Below are 15,148 nucleotides of genomic sequence, written 5' to 3'. Positions count from 1 at the left end.
TCCTAGATATAAATCACGGTTTTGTTTCCCTTGGTTGAAATGACATTCCCCTTTGATCATTACTTCACACAATGAAAAGATATTTCCTCGTGCAAAGTAATGGTTGACTTCTCATAACCTCGACAACAAAGGGGCCCTGTGTGAGGACGCAGGAATTCCTCTTGGAAGATGGGGAAGGCCCCCAGCTGAATCGTATCCAAAGAAGATGTTGCAAAGCTTGCAAAGCTTGTTCAGAGAAAGGAGCCCAGCTGGAGACCTTTCCTTTCTATTCAGATGTTGGCCCTGCTTGTGGGTGGGGGTAGGGGAAACCCATGAAAGAAAACCCGAAAACAAGCCTGAATACATTTACAAATTGCAAGGAAACGTTAATGCTCGCAGCCAGTGTTGGTGCCAACTCGGGCTTATCGTATTTAGAATTTAACTCCACTTGGAAAGAAATTTGGTTTTTCTTCTTGTGGAAGTTAAAGAAGGTAACAGAGATAGACCTGTCCACTCTGTGGAAGAAACTCGGAGTAAAAACCCGTCTGTGGATAAGCTACAGGCTACCTCAGTTCACCCACTCCCTCTGCTCTCGGCCCGCTAGTGCGTCCAGCTTGTTGCCGCCAGTTGTTACTGTGAGCTGCAAATCTCAAGTCAGCATTCACAGCCCCTCCCTACCTAACCTGGCCCACCCTTGTGCCTTTATCTCCCGCTATGCTGTCTTTCCCACCACCTACTAATCTTCCCCTCCAGCCAGCTTCCTCACATCGTTCAACTGGTCCTAGACCTGGGGGGGACTTAGAGAATGACATCCAGTACCTGCAAGTGAGTCTGGCATGTCCTAGGCCTTCAGTAAATGTCTGTGCCCTTTCCCCTTCTGCCCTTTGCCCTTGTTTGAACAGAAATTCCCCTTCCTGCAATAGGTACTTAAGGTCCTGGTCAATAATAGATCCTTTAACAAAAGCCAGAAAACAGAGTAGTGATGAGAAGAAATGAGAGGTGAGCGCTGGCCCTCTTCTCCATTGAGAGACTTCTCTCTCCAGCCTACTTGAATGTTGGAGATTAAGAACAACGAGAAGAATGGCAGCTGCTGTTTTTGTGCTTCTGCCACCTGCTTATCCTAACACATGGTTATCTGCACTTCCCGTCTAAAAACACAAAGGCCCAGAGAGGTTGAGAGATTTGCTCGAGGCCACACAGCTAATAAGCAGTGGAGCTAAAATTCAAACTCAGTAGTTTCTGAGTTCTCCAGAACAATCCCCTCTTTCCACTCTGCAAAAGTGCTTTCCCAAAGACTCACAGACTTCTGGTCACCAGCAGCATTTGCCCCCCATATCTGTGGGTGGTCAGGAAATGTAAGAAATACCCCTTCCTCACTGTAGGGGTGGCTCCAATTGAAAACTAAACTTCTGACAGAGTAAAAATTCCATTCCACGTACAAATAATTTAGCTGGTTAAATATCAAGCTCTGCAAGGCTCTATTTACTAAGAGACCCATGGAATGTGATCCCTTCAGGGGGTTGATGTCCTTGAAAACGCTATAAAAATCACCTAAGCACCTCCAGACAGCACCATCTAATAGAACTTTCTGTAATGAGGAAAGTGTTCTATGTCTACACTGTCCAATATGGTAGCTACCAGCCTCTGGTGGCTTTTGAGCACTTGAAATGTGTCTAGCTGGTGTAACCAAGGAACTAACCTTTAATGTATTTAATTTTAAGTAATTTAAATAGCCACATGTGGCTAGTAGTTACCATATTGGACTGCACAGCTCTAGAATATTCTGAAAGGTTGATGTCTGATCCCCACATTTTCATAATACTTTGCCTGTAAGCTCCTTTCGAGCAGTGGATCATGATTATTTGCTTGTGTTTTACCCACCTCACTAGGTTGTAAGATTTGTCTTATTCCTCCTGCTCTGATCCTCTACTAGCACGTGGCCTGGCCCACAGCTCTAGATGTTGAATAATTAATGTAGGTTAAAGAAATGGATGCGAGTCAGCTTTTGCAAAAGTGTCATTGTTATTGCTGGTATCATCGAGTTTACCCTTTCTCATGACTTGGCTCTTTTGACTACATTAGTCCCAAATCTTCAGATGAGGCCCAGACTCCTCTCTGTGAGCACATTTTTCCTTCCTAAATGGAAATCACTTTGTTAGCTGATTATTGTGGTTATTTGACTCTATTTCTCTAAATGAGCATTTTTATTACCGCTTCTTGTTTGGTTTTTTTGGGTTTTTTCTTCAGTTTTAGACATTATCTTCCACTATGGAGGAAGATGATTCAGCTTCCACCCCGTGCCCCATCACACATAAGGACTGTTCCCACTCCCCACTGAACCCCGCTTCGGTTTTAGTTACATGAATGTCTGCTATCTATTATGCCTGTGTAAATGCTGTTCACGGCTAAGGCAGGTAGAGAATCCTAATTATATTTCCTTTCCTGTACAGCTTTTTCTCTGGAGGTAGCAAATGGCTCATTTTTTCCTTTGTTTAGTGCTCTGCATACTTACCATTGATTCAGCCCCAAATTCTTTCCCTATTGTATAAATCTTTCCCTTTAGGACACTTCAGTTATTCTATCAATTTCATGTCTTGTAAGAAAACTGCCCAAAGCCTCCTTTCCTTCTCTAGTCTGAGCGAGTGGTCCTCTCGGCTGCGCACACTGCTGGCATTCTGGGATCTTCCATCACTGTCTTCCTGGGGGCTGCCTGTGTCTCTCTCTTGTGTTTAATGCCCTATTTCCTTGTATCCCTCCCCTTCCCTTCTTGGTTTACTCCCTCATTTGTTTGTTACGTCTTCTAATAGCATCCTTCCCAGGAGGGGAAGGCATGTGCATGGTAATGTTTTTGAGACCTTCATATGTAAAAATGTCTTCGTTCTACCTTCTCGCTTAGTTGGTAGTTTGGCCAAGTTTAGAATGATTCGTGTGTGTGTGTGTCTGTGTCTGTGAGGTTAAGAAGTCTAAGACCATTCTGATCCCCAGTTCTTTGTATATGGCCTGTTTCTTTCTTTCTAGAAGCCTGGGAGATCTTCGCTTTTTTCCCAGTTCTGAAATATCACAATGGTATGTCTTGATGCTGAGTCTGATTTTCTCTGTTGTGTTGGGCACTTGGTAAGTGCTTTCCTCTAGAAATTCGTGTCTTTCAGTTATGGGAAATTTTCTGAAATCATTTTGTTGATGAATTCATCGCCTCCTTTTGTTTTTTGGAGTTTCTTTGTTTTTTATTTTTAGGACTCCTATTATGTGGATATTGGACCTCCTAGACTAGTCCTCTAAATTTTTTTACCTTTTCTATTCCATTTCAAACATCTTTATCTCTTTTGCTACTTCATATAAGATTTCCTCATCTTTTTCTTCAATGATGAAATACTCGTTTTTCCTGTCTTCTTTTAATTTCCAAGAGCTTTGTTGTTGTTCTCTGATTTTTTTTAATAGCCTCTGTTCTTTTTGGATGCAAGTGACATGATGAGGCTATTATTGTCAATTGTTTTGTTTTGGTTTTCTTCTCCCTACTCTATGTTTTAAGTGCTTTTGGGTTGGTTGGTTGGTTTCCATGTCTCCCTTTCATGTTAGAGACTTGCCTCAGGTGTCTGGAGGTGGCTGCCAGCGTTCCCAGAGCCGTGGAGCGGAGCAGCTGAACATCGCAGCATTCCTTGTGCACACAGTCACTTCATTTCCCAGTTGGGGTTCGGAACCCCTGCCCTTTGCTGTGTGTTCTCTGCTATGTTCCTGAGCCAGAAACCCTATTTTACCCTTTTCAGGCACTAAACTTACATTCTTCAGTTGAGATGGAGAGTGGAAACCACCTCGAGGCCAGAGTGCAGAAAGGGATTTAGGAACCTAACTGCCTCTTAAACACTTTCAAGGGCCTCAGTAACCGGGTCACATATGCCACATCTGTCCACAACATGGGTCTCTCCATTGTCTTTTGTGTAAGTCATATTCTTTCTTACCCTTTTGCTTTTACTAAAAATGTCCTCTCTGCCTAACTAATTTCTACCTATCTCTCATAGCCCCATTTTTCCATGAAGCTTTTCCTGGCAGCTCGGCTGCACTGGGATTGCTTCTTCTCCCAAACTCCCATGATGCTTAGCACCAATTGGCTGTGCCAGTCCTTGGGTCCTCACCATGTACAACCATATACAACCCAACGTAACGTCAGTGCTAGCTTGCCCAACCAACAAATGAGTCATGTACATAAGGCATCAGCAGAGTAGGTGTGCCAAAAATATTGTCTTTTGAAAAAATTTATTATCTCAAAAAGTCTTCCTTGGAAAAAAATAGAATTCCTTTGAAGAGTCTTATTTTATGCTTATTGTTTTTATTTTGGTACATGATCTTTATAGTGCTGAGAGCTCGTAAAATTCTTACTCCATCTCTGGATATGGTTAGTTTTCGTCTTAAAAGTTCTTGAGTAAATGAACCATGTCTTACACTTCTTTGTATAATTGTGCCCAAGTAGACACTCATTTAACATAAGATACTTTTAATAAAATGTATGCATATATGCATAATATACTTCTGAGATAACAAACTATAATGTAGGATTAAAATACCATATTTTAGGGGCTAACCTCATGGCATAGTGGTTAAGTTTGATGTGCTCTGCTTTGGCGGCCTGGGTTCATGGGTTCAGATCCCAGGCGTAGACCTATACCACTTGTCAGCCATGCTGTGGCAGTGACCCACATACCAAATAAAGGAAGATTGGCACAGATGTTAGCTCAGGGCAAGTCTTCCTCAACAAAAAAAAAAAAGGGGGGGGGAACCTACATTTGTTCGAATATTAGATGTCATCAATTGTAACATGTACCATTCTGCACCACAAAAATACAAAACAATGTCGCCAGTTTAACCATGATGTGCCAGTAATTGTAAGATGCATTCTAGTTTCAGAGATGTTAAAAGGTAAATGAATACATATGCATGTTAGATTTGATAAAATATGTACATTGTTGTTTTATAATATTATACACTGGTATTAGGCATCTTAAAACTGTTGATGTTTTTACATCAAATTTTTAACAGACATGAAATGCACCACGTAAATGCAAGCCACCGTGTGAGGAGATACGATGCGGAGATAAACAATGATGAAGCCATGACCCCTCCCTACTAAGAGTTTGAAGTCTAATGGAGGGAATGTTATATAAATGAATTACTGTGACCTGGGCAGAAAGTGATCAGAGCTATATAAGAGGAAAGATTCTGCAGAAATTTTTTAAATGGAGTGATTACCTTTAGTTGGAATTTTAAGAAATCTTTAAGGAGGAAGTGGTGTGTGAAATGAATTTTGGAGGATCAGTAGAATTTTGCAAAATATCAATGGATATGGCAGCATGCCAGCTGGGGGAAGTAATATGTGCAAAGGCATAGGAACAGGAAGATATAGGCATGGTTAGAAAACAGTGAAAAGTTCAGATTGGCTAGAAATAGGAATGGCTAAAGGAGCTTCAGAGAGAATATAGGAGGCCATTGGTGCCATACTGTGGAAGGCCTTGAATGCTTAGCTGAGGATATTAAAGATTTGGTAGGCAATGCAGAACCACTTAAGGCTTCTTAACCTGGCAGTGGCTTGTCGAGAGCTATTTTTTGCATGGCTGGCTCCATCTCATCCTTTGGGTCCCGATTTAAATGCTGCCTCCTCAAAAGTCCATCCCTGACTCTAAGTAGGTTCTCTCCTGTAACTCCAAATTGCCGCATCAAGTTGGTTTCCTAAAAAGCGCTTATCATTGGTTGGTTATCTGTCTACCAACCACACGGCGAGTTCCAAGTTCTTTAAACACCAAGCAATCCCGAATAGTCACTCTTCTGCACATAGGGCTGTCGTTCTATACAACACACAACATGGCGTCCCATTCGCTGCAGTTTTCTGGTTCTTAGCACACAGTCGGAGTTCAATTATTTGACTAAATAATACGCCATCCTTTCCTGACTCCTCTTTGTCATGTTCCCTGTGCCTAAAAGGGCCCCCCAGCACACCTCGCCATCATTATTTTTCCATCTGCCGCAGTTCCTCTCCTCCTTCAATGAATGCCTGGTTCAGGTGCAGTCAGCCCAGTTACAAAGTCTCCTAGTCCTGAACCTGCTCAGGTTTGTTCCTGTTCCTCTGATGGCATTATTTGTGCCCTGCATAATATTTTAGTGATTTGTGAACTCTTCTTGTCTCTTTTCTCTCCCCAGCTAGATGGTTAGCTCCCAGTGGGCATGATCTTTGCCTTTCTCGTGTCTTCCTTACCAAACACTAGTTATAAATACTGTGGTAAAAATTAAGAATAATAGAATCAGGTGACATTTGGGCAGTGTATTAGATTTTAAGGAATTATTAAACAATAAGAAATAATACTGAGTGAAAAGACATTGCTGACAAGAATATGAAGTTGAATCACCAAAAGGATGAAACCATTCCAATATTATATGGTAAATTTGAGGCAGAATTTATTATCTCAAGATGTCGTCTACTTGGGAGTGGGCTAAGAGCATTTCTTGAAAAAGTTGTGTTTGTTTATAGTGAATCTCTTGAATAATCATAGAGAAGTTGGTAAAAATCTGCACATTTGCTTTACTTTCTCAAATTCTATACATCGTTATTCTCATTATAAGCAAAGCTATTTTCTAAATTATATATCTTACTGAAACATTGTAAGTGTATTCGTTGAAACTTTGGTTGTTTGATATGTCTCCAAGAAGCAAATTCCTTGAGTTTTTTTCCTGCTTAGTTGAAACGCTAACCGTCAGAGAAGACATGTATTGTCATGTAATGTTTATCAACAGTGATAAGTAACGACAATGGCTTTCGGTTATGGAGCAATTCCAACACGCCCAGTGTGTGATAAACAGCCTAGATGTTGTACCATTTAAATCTCACTACAACCTTATTTTATAGATGAAAACACTGAAATTTGTGTAAATTGCTGATTGATTGCTGAGTGTCAGGAGCTGGGCTGCACCCCCAGGCCTGGCAAATTTCAAAGCACTGTCTGCCAGGGCTAACTGTTCAGGCCAGGACCTCCATTCCCCGACGTCACTACCTAGCGCCCCTCAGGAGTGCTTTCTTCTGTCACTTTCCAGGTGCAACTTGGCTGTGAAAAGGAGGCAACTTGCAGGCCTCAATTTTCAACTTTTTTGTTGTTGCAGGAAGAGAAGTTAAACTTCTAGAGAAACCTAATGGACAATCTCCACAACAGGTAAACTATTTTCTTTTTTATGCTTTGGGAAAAAGCTCTCTTCTTTCCACTTTCCATTAAATATTCTATTACTCAGTCTTTCACTACAGTTTTTATTACCTAAAACATTAAAGCCAGTAGACAGAGCAATCCCCAAAGTCTATTTCTTTCTGGCTCGTTCAGGTTTTAGTAGAATGCTGTTATTTCCTTTTTGGTTTTGTTTGTGTAGGGGATACAGTTCTAAGACATGTGAGATGAGGCACGACCCAACAAAGTCTTCATGCTGAAAAGATTTACAGTATGAGAGCCAAGATGAAGTGGGACACTGCCTCACTTGAGCTTAGCTAGAAATGAGCACATCAGATGACTCCAATTTTTCGCTACTCTGCACATGTCCACTGATGACAGCAATAGCACCCCAAGTATTAATTTTGGGGTTACAAATAAATTTTAACAAGTAGATGAGTTCACAAATATGGGCTCCACAAATTATGAGGATCCAGTACCTATAAAGCATGTAGATTAACACCTGATAGATAGGAAGCTCTATGGAAGTTTGATACTTTTATCATCATCTTCATTATTATGTGTTATTAACTATCCTGAGGGCATTGGACACCTCTGGGAAGTTTTAGTCAGGGGAGTGATGTGATTCAGATTTGTGTCCTAAAAACATCATGTGACTTCCATGTGGCCAATGTATCAGACGACACAAGTGGATGCAAGTGACAGGAGGATATTGCAGTAATTAATTCAGGTAAGAAAGAGGTGATAATGGTTTAGGACAGGGCAGTGGCAGTGCACATGGAAAGAAAAGGGTGGGTCTAAGAGAGAAGGTGTAAGAGGTAGCAATCCTGCCCTCGCATTGCGTTTCCCCTGCCGTGTGCTCTGCAGCTCCACCAGCACCATTATCTGCTCACCTTCGCTCACGAGCGTTTCCTCATCTTCCTGAGATTGCTCAGGCACTCTTCGCCTTATGTAACACATTGTATGACATAGTTCAGTGTCATACAGTCTATTAGTCATCTATTTGTATATCTATCTCCCTTGCTAGGCTGTAAAACTCTTTCCAGATCCCTGAAACAGAGTTCAGTCCTTGGCACAGAGCAGGGACTCAGGAACTGTTTGTTCCATGAATAGGTGGTGAGCCCTGTACCGGACAGCAGGGACCCTCGACCTCTTTGTGTCTTAGTAACCAGCAGAGTCTTTTGCCTCCAGTGGGTGCTCGGAGAACCTTACTCAGTCTTTTCAAGTGCAAAAACTTTTTACTATTCTTCAGAGAAACGCTGGGGGCCCAATTCCACACACATAAGGTCATCTACAAGTGTGGGACAATCTGTTTTTTCTTGTCCTCTGACTAGTTCATGCTTCCAGCCCTGAGTCCAAAAGCACATTTGTAAAATAAAGTGAGTGGGTAGGAAGTTCTCTAAGATTCTTTGTGGTTTGGGCACTCTAGGATGCTGAGGATTACCCAGAACGAGTTTATTCCAAGCTTCTAGCCATGAGCTGTGCTTTTGAAGCTGTCATTATTTGTAGCCTTACAAGACTGTATTATATAAATTTCTCTCTATATCGTCTCCTCTAAAACTTCCTCCTCATTTCCAGAACTTAACTTTTTCTAAATGCTTCAAGTTTCTTCCAGACTTCTCCCCACTCCCTGATAAGGCTACCTACCAAAATTAGAGACCTACCCTGTGTTAGAGAGACACCCTGATTCCCAAGGGGTTCCGGGGAGGATTTGGTCAGAACATGGCCCATCTCTATTCACGGTGTCTAAAAGTGACTGTCTCCCAACAGTTAAAGAATATTCCCACTGATGATGACCATGAACATGAAAGCAGTCAACATTTGTTAAAAGCCTACTACTTGCCAGACGCACTCTGCCAGGCCTATCATGTGTTTAAGACATGTGATCCTCATAGGAACCCTGCGAGATTAGGTATTACTATTTTCCCCATTGATTGGTTGGCAAAACTGAGAATTTAAGTGACTTGCTCAAGATCACCCAAATTATAACAGGGCAACCGAGATTTTGACTCCAGAGCCCCCTCCCTTAATTACAGCACTAGACTGTCTCCTCTGGACTGGATTTTAAGTTCTTGCTCCTCTTCTCCTAGCCCCCCTGTATGACTTTGACCAGTCCTTCTGGTAATGTGGCCATAGAAATGAAAGCGATTACATACTGATGCCAAGAGTATCTCTGGTGTTTATAAGTACATACCCTACTAAAGGTCGGTGATGCTGAGCTTCCTACGTAACTTGAACCAAAGTCGGGGAGATCAGCCCAACAAGCTGAGTTGAGATGAGTTTTGTCAGATGACACTGTTGCCATGATGGTCGAGAGTATGATTGAAGGGGGTCCACTGAGTCCCAAGAAGAAGATGTAGATCTGCCTATGTTAAGTGAAAACATGTCATCTTCATTTCAGATTTAAAAAATCTTCTCGATAAGTTATATTTGTATTATTGAGGATTCTCCAAAGTGCACTTGTTCATATTCTCAGGAACTAAAAGCCATCCAGAAGGTTGTGGCCTGCCCCCCGTCTTCAGCTGGCTCGGAATCTTGGGGCTGCAGCCATGATCCCTGATCACCATGCTTGGTTTGGTTTTCAACGACATGGGCTGTTGATTCATCAGCAAACAAGATTCTACCAAGTAGCAGAATTTGTGGGAAATATCTAATTCCGTATCACTGATGAAAAGCTATCATCTTAAATGAGATTATGTATGTGATTAGTTGAGCTCCATATATGGTCTCAGCCACTTTCTCTTCAGAGCTGCCTGTGATAATTCGCATGACTTCCTCAACACATACTTCAAAAGCACATTGATAAGCACATGGTACTGTCTGGATTACCAACTCTGAGAGTTTTAGATATTGTCTTAAGCTGTTGAATTGGAGCCTCACTGAAGCGTTTAGGGGCATATTAAAAATCAGCTTCCCGCACTATGTTGATAATGGAGAGTGAGTTAATGCAGCCTGGCGCCTATGCTAATAACAGGGAATACCTTCTATATTTTAGCAGGCATAAAGAACATCTAAACTTCTCTATTAGCCACCATCACTCACGCCCATTAATGATGTTGGGTGTTTTCATGAGATTACTGAAAATAGTGTGAAGGTCCTTATGTCCCCTATACTTTCTCCAGTGGCAGTTTTAGAACATCTCTATGTAGTAAGAGTTTAAGAGCTTGGAAGGGAGACTTAAGACAGGAGCCTTGTCTGAAAGATACATGCACAGCAAACAGACTGATTTGGGGCAGGAAAGGGAAGAGAACTTGATGGAGATGATAGAGGAGCTAAAGTCCCTTCCCCAACCACTGTTGACGTGCCCCCGTGACCTGCCCTATGTCAGGCATGCAGCAAGCAGCAACATGTACCTTAGATAATACCAATTTTTGCAGAGTCCAATACTGTTGTCTATTATTTAGTATCTTAGCTAGAAAGCCTTTGATCAGGATATTATCTGTGTTAGGCAAGGTTCAGTCAGAAATGGGAGCCCCTTCTTTCAAACAGAGGGAAGTCAGACTCAGTGGGTATGCAGGGTACGCAGGTATTGGAAGAGCTGGGATTCCAAATGGGATGGTGAGGCAGCACGCCGGTGGTCACACAGAGATGTTCAAGACAGGAAGACATTACCACCCTCTGGTGAGACACGGGACTAGATGCTGGGGCGGTAGCTGGAAGGAGAGGTTCCATGGTTCTCACTGGCATCGGGGGGGTCAGGCTGTTGGGCATCTAGAGCTGTGGAGGAGATACGGCCACTGCCAGGATGGACAGGATACTGTCCAAAGCAGGGATAAACCATGGCTTCTCAACCTCTTCCCGCTCTGCTCTTCCACCAGCACCTTCCACTGGTGAGACCTACCTGGATCCAGAGGGCAAGGCTTCCTCAGCATTATGGTGCCCTGAGAAAATGAGCGAGCAGGGAGAGGTGAGGACGGATCTAAGAGCAGACAGACAGTGGACTAGCCAATGTCTTAGGTTTATTCCAACCATTCCCCAATTAGTAAACATATAGGTTGTTTAAATTGATCCCATATTACTAGACATTTGGTTATGTTAACTTTTCCCTGCCACAGCCCCCATAGAGAAGGGTAAAAAGCAACGTAAATTAGAAAGTGTTTAAAAACAAATTTTGAAAAACACAGAATTTTTAGAAACTTAAGAGGATTGGAAAACTATACTAACTGGGGCTGAGATTGGGAATAGTGACTGCAGGTATTAGTTTCTGACCAATATTATTTCTAACCAACATAAAATTATGTTCCGGCCAACTAGGTTTGGGCCATATCATTTGCCACCAAGAAGAGCCAGTGGTGATGGGGGCTGCCTCACTATTGCCAGGAACTTCCCAAGTTCTTAGGATGTTAGTCCTCCCCCTTCAAGTAAAGCTCACCTGGACCAAGCAGCAACATAGCAAAGCAAAGAGGCCTGAACTGCCCTGACTTCCTTACAGCAGTAAGGCACTGGTTCCCAAAGTGTGGCCCCCAGCCAGCAGTATCAGCACCACCTGGGAGCTTGTCAGAAGTGCAAGCTATTGGGCCCACTCAGATCCAGGAGGATTCCTTACGGACCCTGTGCCCTCTGCGTCCACCAGGATCGCCACCCCTACCATGTGTATACCCCAGTCTTTATTCGTTAATGAATTGCATCTCATCTGCTTCAGACAGGAGCCTACTCCCAGGAATTTACAGTCCAGAGAACAGGGGCACAGCTCCAAACATTTTCCCTAAAATAGTTCCCACCAAGTGTACAGGAGGATCTGAGGGGACTGGCGAGGTGTCTAGATGGCTGACCACAAGCTACTAATAGAGCTTGAAAATTTCTATATGCCTTCTGTTTAATTCCAATAATTCATGCAAATTTTGCCTTTTCAAACACAATATTCTGAATTTATTTTAAATAATGAGCTTCTTCCCCCCCAAAAGTTCAAATTTGGCTGTATTTATTTTGTGGCTTTATCTTTACTTCCTAATTCATGGCCCTATACCCTTATCCAGAAGATGGAGCCCCAAGACCAGCTCTTACCATGGGGCAGCCCATGGGGATGGGGGGAGGGGGGTTCGACCACAAGGATGGTCACAAGGGAGGAACAGCCAGTTGGACAGGCCCAGCAGCATCATATCTAACCCAGGTGGAGGACCTGGACCCCTCTATACCCCACATACTCCTTCCTCCCCCAGCCTCTTCCATAGAATTATTGTCCAGACATACAGGTTGGAGAGAACAACCCAAAATCTCCCATTTAGGGGTTCGATGTGCAGTCATTGTGTCAAAAGAGGGCCCCATAGAATCGTAGGAGCCTTTTGACTCCACCGTGGTCTGGCCAGGCTACAGAATAAATCCTATACCTGGCCAGAGCTGGAGGAGGCCGTGCCATATGGTGGTGCCATGGCCACCAGGACTTGAAAGTGACGGTAACTGTCTGAAATATTTACCATATCACCTACTCCCTAACTTTGCCACATGGCAAAGCACCTATGTTATTTGTGCACGAATTCTCATGTGTCTGAGGGCTTTCCCATACCAAGTCCCTTCCTTGACATTAAATAACCACTATATAGTGCCATCTGGTGGTGAATACTTGGAACCACACCTATGAAATTCTGTCCAAGTCCAAATCAAGAGGATCCAGTTCCCCTTTGCTAATGCTACTGGACCACAAGCTGCTGCTTCCTGTGTAATCCAGTGGACTCAAAAAACAACAGAACCTGGGGCCGCCCTGGTGGCGCAGCGGTTAAGTGTGCACATTCCGCTTCGGTGGCCTGGGGTTCGCCAGTTCGGATCCTGGGTGCGGACACGGCACCGCTTGGCACGCCATGCTGTGGTGGGTGTCCCACATATAAAGTAGAGGAAGATGGGCACAGATGGTAGCTTGGGCCAGTCTTCCTCAGCAAAAAGAGGAGGATTGGCAGCAGATGTTAGCTCAGGGCTAATCTTCGTCAAAAAAAAAAAACCTAACAAGACATATTAATTAATATAATAGGAAGTATTATAAATATATAGCATTATGTAATATATAATAATTATATATAATATAATCAGGAAATAAGAATAATGAAAACAATAACAACAGCATTAAAAGCTATACTTTCTAACTTTTATATCCATTTACTTATCTGTAAAATACTGGTTCCCACCTTAAAGGATTGTTGTAAAGTTGAAATGAATGAATACAAGAAGGTTCCTAAGACAGCACTTGACGCATAGTAAACACTCAAATGTTAACTACTTATAATTATTAATAAGTGCTGGCAGGATGCCAGACATTATAGTAAATGCCTTAGATACTTTTGTCTCATTTAATTTCTAAAATGTCCCGACAAGCAGGAACTGTTATCATTCCCATTTTGCAGATTAGACAACCAAAGGCCACAGAGGCTAAGAAATTTGCCTAGAGGTCACAAAGCTAAGTAGTGGTGGAGGTAAAATTGAAACCCACAACTCTGACCCTAAATTGCTCATTTAACCAGTATGCTGAATTGCTGGTGTGATGTGATAAATCTTCTCAAATGTTTATATAAATTCCATCCCGCTCCACACGTATACCCCACCCCCCACCACACACTCACATACACATGCACACTCAAGACTGTAAGTGCTCTCAGGGCATGTCTGGGATGCCGGTCTATCTGCAGAACCCAGCACAGTGCCTGGTCATACCAGGGTGTCAGTGGAGACTTGTGGAATCACTGAAGACACAGCATAACAACTGTGACCGTTCATGAAACATCTGTCTTAAGGACAGCAAACTAATTACTATATCAGAAAAGCGGGGAAGGGGCCGGCCCCACGGCCGAGTGATTAAGTTCACGCACTTGGCTTCAGCAGCCCAGGGTTTGGCCGGTTCAGATCCTGGGCGTGGACATGGCACTGCTCATCGACCGTGCTGAGGCGGCATCCCACATAGCACAGCCAGAGGCACTCACAACTAGAATATACAGCTATGCACTGGGGGCCTTTGGGGAGAAGAAAAACAGAAAGAAGGAAAAAAGAAAAGGGGGAAAATGGTATCAGATGTTGAATAGAGAGGAAAGAGCCGTATGAAATGTTTTTAAGATCCATCAACATGATTGCAATACACTCGTATAAGGACCACAGCAAGAAACAATGGAATGGCATTATTCACTGTGGTAAAAAAAAGTCTTGTTTCCACCTTCAACGCAGACATCCAGAATCCTGTGACCCCAGCAGCAGTAAAGTCATAGGACCAGGACTTGGCTTGTTCCACAGAGTTCATGCAATGGAAGCACCGTAGGATCAGTGTAGACGCCCTTCTCCAGTGAACACACTGGCAAGGCCAGCCTGGGGAAGGGCCAGGGAGGCAGGCTTTAAATGGCGCAATTTGAGTGGCCCAGCGCAGCCTTTCATTGAGAAATACCAACTGTAACTCTGACCTTTCACCCTAGAGACTGATTGCTTTGGCTGCTGAAAACTTTTTGCATGGTTTCCTATTAAAATGCACATGTGCCAGGAGGCCAAGGGTCACCAGCCGGTGCTCAGGGACCCACTGGGAGCCCTCCAGCCCCGTAGCCTGCACCTCCCCCTAGACCATTCCAGCAGAAAAGAGGGTTCAGCAGATGCCCCTCCTCCACCCTCACAGGGTCCCCCTGATCTGAGTCCTAACCCCTCTCAGGGACGCTGCTGTTACACACACTCTCCCAATCGCAACGCTCCAGGACATCGGTCAGCAGTTCCTCCTGGCAAAGAGGCTGCGGAGACCTCTCCCGAAGAGCTGCAGACCTGAGGGAATGAGACGGAGAACTTGGGGCCTGAGAGGAAGAAATGGGAGGGAGGTTTTTTTTAAAAAAATTATTTTAGTTGAGGTCACATTAGTATATAACACTGTGTAAATTTCAGGTGTACATTATTGTATTTCAGTTTCTGTATAGACTGCATCGTGTTCATCTCCAAAAGCCTAGCTTTTTGCATTCCATCAGGATCATGGGTTGGGGTGTGTGTGGACTTAGGACCCAGACACTCCTCAGCGGTATCGC

The 15,148-nt window shown here is 43.3% G+C and overlaps 1 protein-coding gene across 10 annotated transcripts in view; it reads left to right on the top strand.

Annotated features, from left to right (window-relative positions):
* PGCKA1 (PDCD10 and GCKIII kinases associated 1) overlaps positions 1 to 15,148 on the top strand; it is an 84,978-nt gene that overhangs the window by 59,812 nt on the left and 10,018 nt on the right. For 7 of the 10 annotated variants that reach the window (XM_070612980.1, XM_070612973.1, XM_070612975.1 and 4 more), the window contains one exon: positions 7,120 to 7,169. The exons of 1 other annotated variant lie outside the window; for it this stretch is intronic. The gene's annotated coding sequence lies outside the window, so the exon portion shown is untranslated. Of the gene's footprint in view, positions 1 to 7,053; positions 7,170 to 15,148 lie in introns of all 10 variants that reach the window. 2 more of the 10 variants (XM_070612974.1, XM_070612977.1) reach the window with 1 other exon arrangement.

This window comes from Equus przewalskii, chromosome 3 (genome assembly GCF_037783145.1).
Source record: "Equus przewalskii isolate Varuska chromosome 3, EquPr2, whole genome shotgun sequence".
Taxonomy (NCBI): domain Eukaryota; kingdom Metazoa; phylum Chordata; class Mammalia; order Perissodactyla; family Equidae; genus Equus; species Equus przewalskii.
The sequence above is the reverse complement of the archived record's forward strand: the minus strand, read 5'-3'. Positions and strand labels throughout refer to the sequence as shown.